The sequence below is a fragment of the Mus caroli genome, unplaced genomic scaffold (assembly GCF_978045245.1).
Source record: "Mus caroli unplaced genomic scaffold, Mus_caroli_1 scaffold_14, whole genome shotgun sequence".
Lineage (NCBI taxonomy): Eukaryota > Metazoa > Chordata > Mammalia > Rodentia > Muridae > Mus > Mus caroli.
The window spans coordinates 13257443-13276278 of NW_028227269.1; positions in this window are offsets into that span (position 1 = coordinate 13257443).

Below are 18836 nucleotides of genomic sequence, written 5' to 3' on the forward strand. Positions count from 1 at the left end.
TGGGGCAGGTTGTTTTTTGTTTGTTTGTTTGTTTGTTTGTTTGTTTGTTTGTTTTGTCAGTGTGTGTTTTGAAGGGCACAGTAGAGATGCACTAAACTTTCCTAGGTGGGTTTAGTACAGAAAAGGTGAGTATCACACTTCCATCTGTCCCGGCCTTCAAGGAAGTGCAGTTCCAGTGGTGTCCTGCACTGCCCCTGTGTACAGTGAGCATTCAGGCTGGTGACACCCTTTAGATGACACTTGGTGCCTTTGTCCACTCATATTTGCACAAGTCTTCCATTTTTACCAGGCTAGTTATTAATTGAAAAAAAGATAACTAGGAAAGAAAGAAAGAACGAAAGAAAGAAAGAAAGAAAGAGAGAGAGAGAGAGAGAGAGAGAGAGAGAGGGAGAGAGGGAGGGAGGGAGGGAGAGAGGGAGGGAGGGAGGGAGGGAGGGAGGGAGGGAGGGAGGGAGGGAGGGAGGGAGAGAGAGAGAGAGAGAGAGAGAGAGAGAAGGGACAGAGGGAGGGAGGGAGGAAGGAAAAGAAAGGAAAGGAAAGGAGAGAGAGCAAGAAGAATGTTCTCTGTATCAGACTAGGCATAAGAGGGAATCATTCACATACCAACAGCACTGAGAAATAGCATTTAGTCAGATTAAATAAAAGAGCAATCTTTCTGGTCCAATAAACCTCTAGCTTAGAGAATTGATTATTTTCTTTCTTTCTCTGTCTTGTTTTGAGAATTGGATAACTAATTTTGAAAAGTCATTTCATATACAAAGGATGTAGAACTAGAGGGGAATCATCAGCTCTCAGCTCTCAACCACAGGCCAGAGGAGATGCTGCACACCTCTGAAGTGTTTTCCCCATGTTTTCTAGATTTTGAGCTGTGTGTCCTTGACACATTGGGTGGATGAACCTGCTTGTGTACAAGTCAGAGCCAAGTCAGAATAAACCATAGCTATTCCTTGTCATCATATGAATCAAGAAAAGACTGTAGAACTTTAGTTTGCAGGTAAGACTATAGAGAAATCTATGTGGACATCTGAGATCACAGAAGCATGGGTGGATCATTTGCACCCTGACACTCAGAGCTCCATTCGGCAGCAGTGTTCATTCTCTAGTCTGACCCACAGACCGGCCCTGTAAGATGCTCACACTGGGAAACATTAATTTGCATGTGTGTCAGAACTTGCTCTCTTCACATATATTTTAAATGAAAGGTTAGTTCAAATCCATATGTCTTAAGAGTATATTTATAATGGGTATAATTTGCCCCAACTGTTACAGTTGCTTCATGGGAAAGGGCTATAATATTGCTATCACAAGCATTGTTCTTTTTATGATCCTCTACAGCTCTGAAAACTTTCAGAACAACAGAATAAAATTGTTAGGCCAAAATTCTTTTGCTAGAATTTGAGAGTTGACAGTTCAGTGAGTGAAGGCATTTGCCACCAAGACTGACAACCTGAATTCATCCTCAGGACCACATGATGGAAGGAGAGAACTGACTCTCATAGATTGTATTCTGCTTCTGTTTGCATGTGCATGAGCGCATGCTACACACACACACAATCAATCAATCAACAGAAGAACAGTAAATAGTAAATAAATAAATACATGTAATTTAAAAAAAGGTTTTAAGTCTACTACCAGTTAATATTTTGCTTCAGTTGATGTGTTCCTTTCGTCTTAAACAACTGTATAGTAATCTGATAAGTGAACGGGGTTGCAGTTTTTAAATTAACCTTCCATAAAGGCTCAAAATTCAAGACTATACCCATAGAAGACTTCATGGGTTTTCTTAAAGAGTTAAATAAGTTGTACAGAAATAGTGACAATTCTTTGCATGCATTATCTGTTACAAATATTTTTTTGACCTGCAAGTGTTTAAGAAAGCATCTCAATTGCATCAAGATGCATAACCTAACATCCCTAAGAATTTTAATTTGTAATTAAATGTTCATCCTATGATCCATACTAATGAGTAAGTCTTAGGAATTATTAGCATGTTCAAAATTGCTAACTTTTCTTAGTATGCAAAGGGCTCTCCATACTTTCTAGCACCGGGAATAAAATCTTTGTCTCAGTAGAAGCAATTTAAAATTTCAGCTCCAGTGAATGAATAAACAGCTCTATAAAATGTTGTTGTTGGAAGAATAGTGACTTGAATACAGAATGGGTAGACTTAACATGCAAGAATTGTGGGGGTTCCGTGTTTTAGAACTCAGGACATGTTGAAAGTATTCTGCATTGCAAGATACTGGTAGGTATATGACACTGACTTTGTCAAAACCCATCAACATTTACAGCAAAACGAATGAAATGAGATATGCAATTGTTAAGTTGTGTAGGAGGTTCATTCAGCATTATGAGTTCCTCCGTGAGATACAGTTAGTAACAAAATAACCCAGTTGTAGTTCAAGTGTTTAAAATACAGTCACAGAGGACTTGGTGGGTATGAAGGTCTACCCTAATAGGCGGGGAGATGAGTGGAAACTGTGGCCTACGAGTCAGAGCTAAATGCAGGACTGTGCTCTCATTAATAGAGTGTATCAATAAAGTTACCTGTTACTAATTCAAGTGTGTGTGTGTGTGTGTGTGTGTGTGTGTGCACACGCTGTGTTACACACATTCACGCAAGCGTATGTGTAAAAGTGTATATAACATAAACAAACTGAACAGTTAGTTGATGAAGTGTGGGTGGTAGGAGCCAGGTCATGTCTGTTGCAGTGGGCATGCACACACAAGCTAAGTGAAAGACTAGAATAAAACATAGAACAATAGATTCAGTGGTAGGCACCAGGACAAACTCACTCTTAATTTAAGATTGACAGTTGTTTGATGTTGAGATATTTAGAGATATGTTTATGTAAGCATGTGCTTACATGATTATATTTACTTCTGTGCTCTGTCAGCAGAGAAGGCACAGAAATAATAGTATCCTAGTTGAATAAATATAAATTTTAGTCCTTAGTAGGATTCCTCAATACATTAGACCTACTTAGAGGAATGAGTGAGGGTGGAGATGGAGGAGGGAAAATGAAAAATGAGCTGAGTGCAGTCTGTGATAATAGAAGATAGATAAATACTCAACACACATACACACAAGTGCATATATACATACACATGTACATGCACACATACAACACACACACATACACACACACTCACACACATGACTGAGTGTCAAAAGAATACAAAAATCCACATGAAGGCAACCTAATGGACAAAGCAGAGTGATGAGGGCCAAGGTAATAATAAATATAAAGGAAACTCACTGATAGATTTTAAAAATTCACTAAATAAATTAATGGTAGAGAGAAAAGAGCAAACATCTCCTTAGTGTTTATGAATGGCTAAGTCATGAATAGTAGAGCCTAGTACTCTCCACTGGAAAAATAAAGGTGATTAGTACTATGATCAGAACTTTCCTTCATATATAAAAATGGAATAAGTTAGGCAGGTTACATTTTCCCATTTTCAATGCTAGTTGTTCTGTCCCCACTCCATAATATGTATATGTATAGACTTGCTCTGTCCTGTAGGTAAGTTTCCACTCCTCTTCCAGTCTGTTAGAGTAGATCCTCATTCCCATCATGTGCTCTGTGACTGGATTTTATACACTTGAACTATAACTGGATTATATATACCTATATACATAATATGTATACATAACATGTATATATGTACATATACAATGTGTGTATACATATATATTATAATTTTATAAGATTTGTTCTTTGAAAATTTCACACACATGTATAAGCCTTCTGATTATGCTCCCCCAAATTCCATCCCAGCCCTGTCAGCATCCTTTTCCCCTGGGTTCACAACGGTTTGTTTTGTTTTAATGGCCTATTGAGTTCCACCAGGGATAGCTACATGGCCACAGGCATGGGCCTATCCAGTGGATCCTGGTGAGCTCACTAGCCCATGCTTGTTCCTAAAAGCACCAACACCATGCTGAGTTTCAATGCCAACCAGTACTGAGGAATACCAGAGAGTCCCATTTCAAGAGGTCAGGATTATCTTCATGAAGGCTTTCTCCTAGATCTCTTTTGTCCTGTAACAATAACTTTAACAGTTGCCCTTGTCTCAGAGCTAGCTTTAGAAAAAGAGGAGATCATACAGCAAGAATCATGCTTGTGACTTGGATGTGTATGATAAATTCAGCTTCGTTTCCATCTATTTTCTTGTGGAAAGTGTGCTGTGTGTACATGGCCCTTTAAGATGTGTGTGTGTGTGTGTGTGTGTGTGTGTGTGCTGTGTGTGTGTATACTTTCTGTGCCAAGGACAGTTGGATGACAAGCACAGGACTGGATGAGGGTGGAATTTGCAGCTGGGCCATGTGCTCTGAATATTCACAGGGACCCCCAGGATGGACATCAGATTTTTTTCTTTCCTTCATGTAAACAAAAAGCAGCTCCTGTTTCATTCTGAGAGCCCATATGGAGTCTGCACGACACATGGCTCAAACCTACTTCCTTTATGCTGAGCATGTGACAATGCAGCTGAACAGCCTCACATTTACAGAGGATTTCACGCATGACAAACTGCACTTTAATCAGCTTCCGTGGCCTCACCCTGTTCCCCTTCCCTGCCCATCTGTCCCTTGGAACACAAGACCAAGGATCATACGATGTCATTCATATTTGTAGGTCGAGAAAGTGAAAACTTATAAGGGGTCAGTTCAAGCCCAGAGGTGTATAAGTGCTAAGTAGATAAACACCTGTATAACCCCACTGAAGTGGTGGCTTTATTGTCAGGGATAGGGCTCCTGTTCCTAAGCATGGAACCTTTTTCACCATGTGTCATTACATAGAGACCCTGTTCAAGCACTATTGATGGGATCGTCAAGCTTTGAAGAGCTTCTTCTTCCATCTCTCTCAGTGCTCCTCACTCTCTGAAGACACCATGAAAATACCCCATGCCCTGTGTTCACCAGGATCTGTTTCATCTTCACTGTAGCACTGCCTGTATGCTTCTAGTGCTCTACACAGTACATGCAGCTTCCGTTTTGGGTCTTCTCAGGGTGCTGGGGTGCAAGAAGGTTCAACACACAAGTACAAAGTAAGAAAGCAGAGAGAGAAGGGTAGGAAATAGATGGAAAGCAATGAATAGGGATGTGTCCAAACCACCTATCATGTGCCCTGGCCTCAACCCTTTACAGCTATTCTATGGTAGTTCCTGAAGTCAGTACTTTAGTTCCCATGGAGGAAACCACATTCAGGCGAGTTACGTCATTTCCTCCAATTCATCGAACCAGAGAATGTCAGAATTGAGATTTGAGCCCACACTAAGCATTTTCATTACTGGTGCTACCAATAGAAGATCCCAGGTGGATTAATAATTTTCTTGGGGCTCTAGATTCTTAACAATCCGTACTCTATTTTCCTCACCTGAGAAGAGCAGAATGAAAATTTTCCAGTGAGCATTCTCTATATGCAAAGAATAGTCAAATCTATTTTCATTGGCTCTCTACCCATTTTTTTTTTAAATCAAGAACAACGGAATATTTTCCACTTGAATATAAATAGATGTCTCGATTGTAAAGGTGCCTAGAGCTCAGAGTTACTTAACTTCCAGTTTAGGTATCCACCCTGCATTGCACAATTATCAAATGGGATATGGTGCAATTTTTTTTTTAAACAGACTAAGCAAAACAAGTATTGAGTAACTAGAATCTCTCTTTATCCTTTTATGTGCCTAGCAACCTTGCAGGAAAAGGCAAGACTCTTGACAGTAGCTCAGAAAGATCCCCAAAGTGTAGGCATGTACGAGGCTATGTCATGTTGCAATAGCTCGGGCAGGGAGAAATGAACAGTAAATAGACTGCTAGGACTTCCACTGTGCCTTCTGCTCTCTCTGTTTGGAGGTAGCAGCAGCTCCTTGCTGCTGAGACAAGAGCCAAATAAATACCTCTGGTACATCCCTCTATTTACTCTTCTGACAGCTGAGCCTGCTAAAAGTGTGGGGATTGCTTCCCAACATGGATTTTTCTGCTGAATAAAATACACAACATTACAAGAAATTGGAAAAAAAATTAAGAATTTCGGTTGTCCCGATTCTTCTAACAGGGAGTTTCTGTGCTTGGCTGCTCCCTTCCAGGGTTCCTTCTCAGTGATAAGTGGTTTAACTTGTGGGACAAAATGAAGAAGGCACCATGGGCTGAGGGAGGCATCCTCTTTGATTAGAAACTAGATCTCTGAATTAATGGCTGAGTTGCTGTCTAAGGGGCTGGGGAGAGGGCTCAGCAGTGTTACTCTTCCAGATGACCCAAGTTCGGTTCCTAGTACCCTAGAGGGCTGCTCACCGCCTCCTGAAATCCAGTTCTAAAGAGTCGGATGCCATTTTTAGACTTTCACGGCACCCAAATACACTTATACTCACTAGTAAAATAAAAGTGAAATTTAAAAAAATATTTATATAAAAATCCCCCTAGATCAATCAACAGCTCCCTTGTACTTTACAGTGAAGTGTGTAACCTAAGAAAGTTTCCAGACCTCTTGAAAGTCTCCTGCACAGGTCCCACACCTGGGACTGAACTCCAGTCTGTATGGCATGGAATCCACTAGGTTTTCCTGTAATTGTCCATCTACTGTGGTCTGCATTTACCACCACATCAAAGCATCTTGCTTTGTTGTGCAATTTAAATTAATATTTTATATAAGTCATTCAACCATTAGTAGACATGTTGCCATGTGCTCTAAAACACTAAAATTGGCAGCAAATGTAAATTTCATCTTGCAAAAAAAATTCAAGGCTGTAACTGTTTTCTATAATCATTCTACATTTTGCTAGATATGAAATATAGTTCTTATCAGGGAGGACTTGATATCTCTGTGCCCTGGAAAATTCCAGAAGGTTGTTTGTGTTTCACATTCTTAACTAGTACCCATTATTTTAGGGGGTTGGAGAGAAGCCATACAGGCCTCCAATGTTTATTCTCCACCATCTTAACCATCCACCGGTGGGCCCTGATACCCTCCCAGGTCCTCCTTATCTCTTCTGTGAGGTTACTTTTGTGAAACGCCTCGTCAGGTCTGGCTTGATTCGGCAGCCATGGTTCTCCTCGAGAGAAAGAAAACGAGAGCCCAAGCAGAGGGTTTGTTTATCAGGGTCATCGCGTCTGGGCTTTCCAGGACCAAGCTTGCCTGTCACGGGAGCCCATGCTTAGAGCAGATCAGCTGCATTCATTCCCAAGTAAGGATTTCAGCAGACCAGAGGGCATGGGGGTAGCAGGAATTACTGTGGTGTGGTTCTGAATGGGTGGTGGCTAGCATGATTACACAAGGACTTCATGAGTGTAATCATGATGCCAGTAACCAGTGAGCAGATGCATGTGTGCCCATCATGGTTCCTCAGAACAGAACCAGCATCTATGTCTATAGTGTGAGTTTACTTCAAGTGATTGTAGAGGCTTAGTGACTCCAAAGCAGGTGGGAGGCCAGCATGCTAAAAGCCAAGGGCATCCGCAGCTAAAGTCTGAAGCAATCTGTTGATAAATACTTTTGCTGGGATTTATCAAGGGTGGTCAAGACTTTTTTCTACTCTTATGAAATCCACTCACATACGGAAGACTACCAGCTCTAGTCATAATTCAGTGATTTAAAACAAATCTCACCCTAAACCATGTCAGACAGCCATTCGGGATAATTGTCAGCAGCATCTCTGAATGCCATGACCCAGACAGGCTGACACAAAATCAACCATCATGACATTCTTGCATAAGCAGGCACTGGAAGCAGTGGCAGAGCCTGGCTACTTCTCCAGAGCTTCTCCATGGAGTATTTTCACCCAGTTTCTAAACCTCCAGTTACTCTGAGAAAGCGCAATGTCTAAACGACCAAGGGAAACAACAACAACAGCAAAAAAAAAAAAAAAAAAAAAAAAAAAAAAAAAAAAAAAAGAATGCCTACTTTTGCAATATAAGGATTAATTTGTTTGAGAAACATTAAGTGACAAGGCATTCATCTCCAAAGACTCACAAGGTGATTTAACTCCTTTTACTGTCCCAGATAACTGACTTTAGTATCCTGGAAGAAAACAAACTAGTTCTAGAAAGCTTATAGTGTTGCTACTTAAGCTATTATAATGGCAAAAGGTGTTAAGAGATGTTCATTTAGGTTTTCCATCCAATTGACTTGGTTCATTTTCACCTGGGTGTTAGGCTGCTGGCTCCACTAAGAAGGATTATAGGAAGCAGCCACAAGAAATGTGCCCTTATGTCAAGGTGGGATGCCAATAGACAGTGACATCTACATCATTGCCCCCCTTACGAAGACCTTGAGGGAATAGTATTTGACTCAGAAAACAAAACAGTTGTATTTCTGTTCAGTCAATGGCTCCCTTTTTGCCTTAATGATATAATTAATTTTGAAATATGTGTGTGTATATACACACTAGAGAGACATACAGAACATGTATATTAAATGTATATATATGTGTGTGTGTATATATATATGTGTGTGTGTAGATAGATAGATAGATAGATAGATAGATAGATGATAGATAGATAGATAGATAGATATCTTTTGATATATAGGAAGAAAAGAAACTAAGGTGACTATGACAAAAACACCCTCAAGTAAGCTTACAGGACTGGGTACTTTCATGTATATTTACTATACTTTACTGTGTCTGTCTGTCTTTCTCTCACAAACATACCCTCTTTCTTGCTTTATGTTTTTGCACTTGATTTTTTAAAAGATACTTAATTGTATTTAATGATATGCTTTACAGATATCTTAGACACATTTTGAAAATACATAAGAAGATAGGTCTAGGGATGGATTGGTTTTTGGATAGATGGATAGAGATGGATGGATGTAGTTGTCTACATGGATTAAGATCATCGGATGAATGAGTTGATTGAAGAATGGATGGATAAATACAGTTGGATAGATGGATGTATTTGGATGGATGGATGGATGGATGGATGGATGGATGGATGGATGGATGGGTGGATGGATGGAATATTAGATACTCATTGGACAAAGCTATACAAATTATCTTTGAAATTATGACCTTTACAAGGTTATTCTAAGAGGAGGAGTGACTGTCAGCTATAAGAGAGGGCAGTTTTTATGAGGAGGGGACATAGGGTGAGGGGACTCTCGATTGCAATAATCTTTGGTGAACAGAGCTAATTAAATAAGTGACTTAGCACTCACATCATCTGGTTAATGCACCTCCAAATGGGCCCCAGATACTTTGGTCATTATGCTGATGGAAAGCTTTTGGGGAGAGAAAACACATCTCCCTGTGATCACCCTGTAATTATCCATTTCTTGCCTAGCTCTTGCTGGTTTTGATAAGATCCATTAGGATAATAATTACAGGCTCTGCTAATGTATGATGACTCTATAGACATACACTTCTTTCAGTCACTGTGTGAGACTGAAATACGTTAACCTCTTAAATGTCTTCAATCATAGACTGTGTCAGACCTGTATTAACAGCCTGGCTCCACTGCCCAGACTTCCGCTAGCTGCACACATGTGTGGAAACAAAGCCTTTTCATTTTGCTCATGGCTATTTCCCTTTTTAGGAACATGAAATGAAATACTGTGTTTATCCTGTAGGTCCCAAGAATGTACGTCAGCTGCAATGCCTGAAATAGACATGGTTTGCTGCCCTAAATATTTGATTCTTGAGTCAAGTTATTATAATTGCTAGACATCTTTCTTTAAATAGAAGGGGAAACATAACAGCACATTTGAAATAAATGCCATATGAAGATGTAGCATAGTTCCCCAGGCTTAACGGATGCACTAAATACTGATGGGCATTTGAACTCATCTGAAGTTCTTTAGCTTTAAGGAGGCAGGATTAAACAGTCTCACGGTTAGGAGAGGGTTTGTAGCAGTTAAAGGGATTTCGGTTACAAAAAGACATAAACTTAACACACCCTTTTGTAAAACCATTGTTGAACAGCCAAGGCTCCAACCCAAAGACTGCTGTTTCTGTTAGCCTGATAAGTATATTCAGATTAAAAGAAGAAGGCAAATACACTTACCACAGACAAAGCTTTGTACAGGGCAACCTAACTGCCTTTGAATTTCTTGATAACTTATCTTCCACAAGCAGAGCAGAGCTGAAGCTGCCAGGCCACCTTGACATCTAAAGAGATGGCCTTCAGACAGAGATATCTTCAAGGAGTCCTGCTTGGGATATTTTCAAGTGAGAGAAGAAAATAGAGACTAGGAGTTTCTGGGTATTCCCGGAGTATGGATTGTGGTGTGAAATGCCCACTAACATCCCAGTCTGATTCTTGTGATGTCGTCGGTGGTAGTGGTGGTGATGGTGGTGGTGGTGGTGGTGGTGGTGGTGTGTGAGTGAGAGAAGGGGGGGGAGGGAGAGAGACAGAAAGAGACAGAGTAGACAGAGACAGAGAAACAAGAGAAAAAGGAGTGAATTTATCAGAGGCAAATTGATGAAGACAGATGACTTCTATTAACTTATGTCTACAGCAACTTGCTAATTTTTAGCCCATATTTACACTGTATTTTCTGTTTGCCCACAGCCATGCAGGTTGCAGGAAACAGAGACTAAGTTCAGATGAGCATTGTACCCCAAATGTTGTTCATGGGGAAGAAAGTTAGTAATATTCACAAAGAGGTACAAAGACTATTGTAAACTCAGTGAGGAAATGGGGAGATATTGAACACTTTGAGATGAGGCACTGGCCCAGCTGGTAAGTGCGGGGAGCAAAACACTTCATGCTGCCCGGGCTGCTTTCTGTTTGACTCTTTGGATCTGGGCTGTCTCTCTTTATGCAGTAAAACAAATGCAGAAATGCAAGCTCAGTACACTGCTTATTCCTGGCTCATCAACATGCATGTGTGTGTATTTCTCCATGTAGCTGACTCCTTATTCACTGAGGTCTTTTTCGCACAATGGCTTGGGCCCATCTTCTCTACTTCCACCATCAGGAGCAATCCTATTCTGGTAATGTTGGCCATACTGTGTCAAACACAGAGTGTGTTTGCTGCGCTGTAGACATTTCTCTTAGTTTTGGCAAGCAACATGGATTTCCATATCCTATCATATTACTAGCTTTCTTTCCCATGGACCCCATTGCTAACACCCATCCATTGTGCCACAGGTCCATTACTTTTATGCAGACCCTGATGTAGAGCTTAAGAATCAGAGAATGCATGCATTATTCAGCTAATGTAAAGACTCTCCATTTGCAACCAAAGAGGCAGGAAGCCCACTACAGTCAGAGCAAGTGCCAAAAGCAATGGCCAGGAATCAGAGGCAGGAGGAACGGGCACAGAGGAGTGCATACAGGGCATGAAAGATGACAGGCATTTTCCTAGAAATACATAATAGGAGATGCTTCATGGAATGACATCCTAGATGCTGAACAGAAGTGTTGTCCTTCTAAGTAAGTGGTTCTATAAAGATTTATTAATTACCCTGTGCCAGGTGATAGTCTAAACCCTAAGGCTCTCAATGAGTCTAACAAAATCTCTACACTCATTCTCACTAGAGTAATTCTCACTAGGCATGAAAGCATGATGCAGCATTTAAATATGTAAGACCAAACACACAAAGGAAACCTATATAGTTTTGAAATGTTATCTTCACATCATATACTATTTTAATATATTTATGATATTTATGTATTACTATATAATATATAATTATAATATGTTTATAATATATTATATTAGCCAAGAAGTGGGAGTGGGTGGGTAGGGGAGCAGGGCAGGGGGAAGGTATAGGGGACTTTCAGGATAGCATTTGAAATGTAAATGAAGAAAATATCTAATAAAAAATTGGGAAAATAATATGCATACTATATTCAAATTGTATATACATTATAGTATACATTAATATAACAAGTTAAGATACAAAAAGCTAACTCATTTTTAGAAAGACAGGTTTTATCTTTTGTTATGTGGATGGGTGTCTGTGTGCACATGAGTGCATGTGTCAGCAGAAGCTAGAAGAAGGCATCAGACTCCCTGGAGCTGGAATTAAAGGCAATTATAAGTCACTAAGTGCAGATGTTGGGAACTGAGTCTGGGCCTCTGCAAGAGCAGTGGCTGTTCTTAACCCCTGAGCCATTTCCCCAACCCCTTACTTTTTTTAAAACTTTTTTTTTTAAAGTAAGGGCTGCCTTGCTTTTTAATTGTATTCATCAACCTATCTTCCTTTCTTCTCCAAAGAATCCTCCCTCTCTTCAGTAGTTCTCCCTTCCTTCTTTCTAAGATAGTCTCTTTGTCTCTGTGTATGTGGGTATCTCTGTCTGTCTCTCTATCTCTGTCTACATATCTCTTTCTGTCTCTGTCTCCTATCTGTCTCTCTCTCTGTGTATTTGTTCTTCTGTCTGTCTCTGTCTCTCTGTCTGTTTGTCTTTGTCTCTCTCTGTCTCTTTATCTTTACCTCTGTTTTTCTCTGTCTCTGTCTCTCCGTCTCTGTCTCTGTGTGTGTGTGTGTATGTGTGTGTGTGTGTGTGTGTGTGTGTGAGAGAGAGAGAGAGAGAGAGAGAGAGAGAGATGGGGGCTAGAACCCAAGACCTCACACATACCATGTAAGCACTTTACTACTGAGCTACACTCCCAGTCCCATATACCTTATTACAAGTGCTATCTCGGTAGCTTTCTAACAGTCCATGCCTTGTGAACGCCACATGACAGGGATGATATTTCAAGAGACGTATAATCATAATGTAATACCAAAAATAATCTATGATCTCCCTTCCTGACATGCTCTGAGTGACTGCCAGCACTGCTGATCTGGAAGGTTCAGTGAACCTGAAACAGCAGGAAATGACAGATGTCAGTTGGTACAGGTGACACAGGTGGAAAAAGAAATACTGCCTGCCCACATTCACGGGCTCCGTCTGTCACTCCATTGAGAATCTGTAGAGCTTGATCAGGAACTGTCATGCAGGAAGAACCAACCATGATGTACAAACAGAGAGAAGCATGCAGGTGCATGGCAGACTTGAAAGGAAGAGAGAGAGAGAGCAGTGTGACGCACACTCAGAGTGCAAACAAGAACAAAACTGGCGGCAGCTGTGGAAGCCATGCGACTGAATGCTTTGACCTTGCCTTTCAGTTTTTTGACCTGGAAAACCAGAGAGCAACAATATCAGATCCGGGTTCTGAAACTTCAGGTTCAGACTAAGAAGATACTTCATATGGTTCTTTAGTTCTTCTTTTCTATGAAACACATTATATGAGAGCACAGAGCAGAAAAGAGAGTTTTCACTTTAAGCCTCTCAAATTTGTCCCCTGTCTACCAGCAGTAGGGATATCAACAAGGATAAAAACAAGAGAACACTATTTGTTGGTTCTACCCAGTCTTTCCTGGATGGAGAAGTTAGAATTGATCATTCTCTCTCTGTTGCTTCCACAATAACATATGTTTGAATCTCTTTCACTCAGAGGTACTCAAAGCTGGAAGAAACCCTTGTGTGTGTTTTCTCACTGTCTTGTCTGGTGAGACAAGCAAAGTAAAAGTATATGAATAATTTTCATGTAAATTCCAATCTAGCTTATCAGTCATTTCAAAATGTCACCATCTAACTAGTCACATTACTACCAAATATAAATCCAATTCAAATCACAGGACAGGAGAGGACCTTCCTGGTGTGTGCTTTGTAGTGTACAGAGAAGTTTTTTAACTCCCTATATTCGGGTGGCAGTTAAGAGTATGCCACTTCCCTCCTCTCAGTCTTTTCATCATGATGAGTGTTTGTGGGTGGGTGTGACCTGAGACATAGGTGGCCTGTGGGTTCCAGGTGCAAGATGTTTCCAATCAGTCCCTGGTTCTTCTTTGCCAGCGGGTGAGTACCTGGCTTGTTGTCAGAGCACTGTTTCTGCACTGGAGATGATGGAGGAAGCACTGGATACAGAGATGTAACAGGCAGTTACTGGTCAGCATCCTGTGTGCCTGAGCCTCCATGGAGTCTCCTCCTTCACATTTATATGTCTGCTACAGGGCCTCCTGTGATAGAATCAGGCCGAGATGCTTCACTCTGCCCAGCCAGAACAGTCTTTGTGGGCAAAGAAACAGACATTACAGAGGTCCTTCCTTATCTTTGTGATAGATGAGCACCCTCCCCTGCTAGCCTATAGATAGATCCTATGGAGAACACTTAGTGATACATAATGTTTTGGTCTCTAAAGTCTGTCTAAGGAGACACATGCAGGGGAGAATCTTCTGTTTCTGTTGGTGAATACAGTGGTGAAGGCAAGCATCAGAGATCAGGCATGTCAGTCATGGGCCAGACCAAAGGGTCTGGTAGAAGACACCCTGCAAAACCTCTGTCTGAGTTAAACATTGAAAGTTGAGAGAGGAAAAAAAGAATATGTCCTTGGGAGGCAGAAGCAGGTGGATTTGTGAGTTCTAGGCCAGCCTGGTCTACAAAGTGAGTTCCAGGACAGCCATGGCTATACAGAGACACCCTGTCCCGAAAAACAAAAACAAAAAACAAACAAACAAAAAAAGAATATGTACTGATGAAAAAGTAAAATGGAGGTGAGATGGGGGAAGGCTGACAGAATTAATACTGACGACAGAGCATCGGAAAGGCAGCTGTATAATGTGTGTCAGTGGAGTGCCAGCTTGCCCTGACCATCATAAGAAACACCTCATCAATAGCAAATGTTCATGCTTCTGTCACAGTTGAGAGCAACTGTTTTCAGTCTGTGCTGGCCGCAGCAGTCTCACTTGGTTCCATGTGTCTTCCTCATTCTGGGATTAGGACCAAAGCAGGGTCCACATCTGGAACACATTATAGTCACAGTAGAAGTAGAAGAGGCAAGCTAGGAGAGTGCCATGGTTCTTAAAGCCTTTGATCCCATACAAAGCCAATCATGCTTAACCTCCTCCCAATTGATTAGTCATCTCATGTCACCCAACCATGCCTAATATTAAGAGGAAAGAATTCTCTGCCAGCGGGAATCTGTGGCTAGGGTGGAGGTGGTGTTGGCATGAAGAAAAGGCATAAGATACTAAGCACTGATAATATGAGTTTTAGAACCTGAGGACTATGGACAGGTGAAAGATTGCCCTGTAAGCAAAGGTCTCAATAGAATTACATCAGTGCTCTCTTGTATTAGTCAGTGCAGACTGCTATAACAAAAAGAACAAAACAGAACAAAATAAACAGACATAGACTAATAGGCTTACGCAATGGAAACCCACCTCTTACGATTCTGGACAGGTGGATTCCAGAATCATGATTGGCTTCTAATAAAGTCTCTCTCTGGTTCGAAGAAGGCCTTTAAGTCAGAGCTCCCATATCTACAGTTCTGAATCATGGGTAGACACTGGCAGATCTTTCAAGCACTGCCATTATAGTGCCATAGCCTTTCAAGCTCATAGCCTTCACACAGTGAAATAACCCACCATCATTTAGCAATCCTTACCTTACTACTTTTTGTTTCATTAAAAAAAATGTAATTTGTTTTAGAAAAGCCAGGCTAGCACGATTCTCTTCTCTTCCCTCCCACCCCTACCCTGTTCCTCTTTAACCGTAACACTGGAACTTCCAAGTTGCACTCATTACTTCCAGAACTATTTGATAACTCCTAGATTATCTCTCAGAAGTATCCATCAAGGTTATTTTGTATTTTGAAATCTAGCCTAGAGTCTGACATGGTCGGGGAAAACACAATAAAAAAGAGGCAAGAATAAATGATGGGTGACATCATGGACAATATTTTCTATCCTCTCTCAGTAACATTTGTTGGCTTGGTATGCCAGATTTGTCTTTGAATAATTAAAAGCTGTGCCCTGAACATGATCAGAGACATGACTCTGTGTAAAGAAGAAGGGGAAGAGGGTGAAATGGAAGATCTTTCCAGAATATCTCCAACCCTAGCGGGAATCAGTCTTTTCACTACCTGTTAAGTCTGGCAGGCCTGGTCCTCTGAGCCACTGTACTTTGCTCTGTCTTCTGCCCATCAAGTCTCTTTACACCGGTGATCTAATTAGCCAGGCTGCAGGACCAGCATAGGACCAGGCAGGCTCACTTGGCTCGTTAAAAGTTCCCAGTCTCCTGCTTGGGAAATTGTTCTCTAGTTTTACCAGAGCTGTTTGCCTTTTGCAGATCTCAGGGGAGAGGGGCAGAGCTAGTTGAATTCCTGGTAAGGCCCCTTGGCTCAAGGCCTCCATAAAACCTTGGCACCAGCCTTCCTGACTTGGGGCTTTCCTCATTAAACCCGAGAGACAGGAGGTAGTTGTGTGGCTTTCAGAGACCTAGCTGAGACAGACTAGTCTCCTCTTCCCTGAGGGCTCAGGGCTGAGACAGGCCTCTTAAAGTGAGGTTAGGAGGAGGAGACTTTAGGCTCTGTAGGGGAGAGGGAGGGAAGTAGCCATGACAATGGGTATGTGCAAGTTAGAACTCAAGAGTTCCAAAACTAACATGCCATGCGCACCTTTGTGACAGATGAAGCTCCCTGTTGGAAAAAATCACACCATTGATATACACCATCCAGCTTATACTTGAACCTGAGTTCAGCCTCCTTACATCTTCCTTATCATTTGGGTCTTCTTGTTGTTTCATAGGAATAACAAGGTATGATGCAGAAATAGTTTTCAGAGAGAGAGGAAAGGATAAAGGAATGAGGCCCCAGTTTCATTTCTGATGTGTTAAAAAGCTGGGCTTAGAATCCTCCTAGAGTCATAGGAATGGGCACCCTGAAACAAACGTGCCTTTGATACCCAGGCATAACAGCAGCCAGCAGCTTCCCTCAGGTAAGGCCTGGACCAGACAGTATGGCTTAGCATGGGGACAATCTAAAATCAGGCAACCTATGTTTTTCTCTTTCCCCAAACCACTCACAGCATGGGACTTGCTGCCTGGGTCTCCTGGATCATGGCTTGTAGAGAAGTCAATGACACTGAAGAGAATGAATAGCAGTCAGAGAGAGTGTGTGCAGGTTCTGATCAGATGTATGCAAATGAACATGCAGAGTTGGGGTGCTGACTGCGAGGGGGTTCAGTGGCTCAAAGGAAAAATAGCCTCTAGCAATGGCCAGTCACCTCTATCACACCCTCAAACACCAGCTTTGGTAAGTTCTATTTTGAAGGGGAAATATCTGGAAGGATAAAAAGGGTCCGGTGCTTGTCTGTGGATACCCTAAAGGGCAGGAACCACTGTAAGGATCAGTGAGTTGATCAAAACTTTTAGATGAATGAAATCACAGCAACAAGGTGCAGCAAGGACTCTAGCCCACTTCCTCAAGTTCAAAATAAACTGTGCATTAAGGACAGAGTGGGTCCTATTTACTTTTAAAGCACTGAAATGCTCACCCAAGTTATGATCCTCAAGTGGCAGGCTAGAGCAAGGACCTATTCTGCTGTCCTTCTTCCGTCCTGCTCACAGAGTCACTTGCCCCTGTATTACACTGTGTGTAGGGCATGTTCCAGTTATACTATGATCTGATATGAGAAGCATCCTAGGATAAGGAGCAAGGTCAACTTCAATTCTCTGAATGGCAGTCTTTAAGAGGGTGATGTGACGATGGAAACCCCTGTTGATGGGTAGCTGAAGAAGTGGAGGTTAGAGACAGAAACTCGTTACTGTAACACCTGGCTGATGGGAAGCGCTAAAGCTCTGTGTTCTGGGTTATATTTACTGCCTGCATCCATTAATAAGCAAGCTAATGACCAGGCTGTCCCTGAGGTCTCTTTCAGCTCTAACAGGCTGTGTTCAACATCAGGATACTTTGCTTGCAGCATTTAAAAGTCGATTTCTAGAATGTGTGTGGATGCCCTATGGAACCCAACATCTGGGCAGGGGAAGATAGAAATGACGTTTTCCCTCTTTGTGTTATAGATAACATGATTGATGGACCCCCAGTTCTCATCCTCCAAGCCTTGAACCAGAGCTGTTGCTTTAAACTGGGAAGACATCACACTGAATTAGCAGTAAATGTAATTAAGAGCTCTGACAGTCAACTTCCTGAAAGCTCTCCAACTGGAACACGGCTGGGCAAGAGTACCTGCTCTGCCCCTGAATTAAGGCTTCTCCAGGGCTTGCCTACTTGTGTTTATATGAAACACAGTTCATTTTAATACCAACCCTGGTTATATGCCAGCATAAAACCTATGCAAAGAAACATCCATGGCATTGTATGTTTTGTTCAAAAATAATGACAGGTTTTATCTGCTGCATACCTGGGTATCCCATGATCTTTAATAAATGTATTTCACGCAGAACCTCTTGCTTTCTCCTGAGCTTTTGCAGGTAAGTATAATTCAGAGTACTTTCTGGAGTTGATTCTGTGTTCAAAGCCAACATGTTTCCTATGACCTATACAACTCCTGAAATACACCAAAGTCATGAATCTGTAATCATATGCTAACCCCATCACAAATCCAAGACTGATTTCATGAATGGATTCACAATATTTGACCCAGTTGGATATTTCCCCATGAAACACAGCCTCAGAAATGTCCTCATTTGAACCCTTGGTTCCAGGTTGGTGGCTCTGTTTGGGGAACATTATAGATGTTTTAGGATGTGAAGTCTCGCTGGAGGAAGTAAGTCATTGAAAGTGGGCTTTGAGAGCCTTGCCTCCCTCCAACTCTCTTCCTGCTGTGTTCATGGTGCAGATGGCTCGCTCAGCTTCCTGAGCCTGCCACAATGCTTGCTGCTTGCTCCCATGTCTTCTCATCATAATGGACTTTTCTCTCTTCAGAAGAGTTCACAAAAATAAAGAATTTCATCTCTAAGTTACTTTTGCTTGTGGTATTTTATTACAAAAAAAGAACAGTAATGAAAACAGAATGTTTTATAAACTATTTTATTTGATATTCACACATGTATGTTTTCTGCACGGCCACTACCCACTCCTTTCCTTTCATTTCTCCTCCCTTCCCCT